Source organism: Sinocyclocheilus anshuiensis, unplaced genomic scaffold (assembly GCF_001515605.1).
Source record: "Sinocyclocheilus anshuiensis isolate Anshui unplaced genomic scaffold, SAMN03320099.WGS_v1.1 scaffold103, whole genome shotgun sequence".
Classification (NCBI taxonomy): Eukaryota; Metazoa; Chordata; class Actinopteri; order Cypriniformes; family Cyprinidae; genus Sinocyclocheilus; species Sinocyclocheilus anshuiensis.
The window spans coordinates 577,743-578,065 of NW_015548201.1; positions in this window are offsets into that span (position 1 = coordinate 577,743).

Below are 323 nucleotides of genomic sequence, written 5' to 3' on the forward strand. Positions count from 1 at the left end.
TCTTTGTATATTTCCTATTTTATATTCATTTCCTAGTATTTAATTTACCATTATTTCTTTTGAACAAAACAATTTCAGAAATTTCATGTTTTAAATTGTAGGTCATCTTGTACCCTGTCAAGGACAAAGCTAATCGGCAAAACGTGATATCAAAAGCATCCTAAATGTTACATGTGTTTGCACCATATTGTAGTGAGTAAACTTTTTTGGTATTGCGGTTTCAAATATCCCACCATAATCTGTAGTCTGAGCCTGTCAAGGGCTAATGGCAATGGCAGATACGTTACTAGTTAGTTTCAAGGAAAATCATTTTCAAATAATGT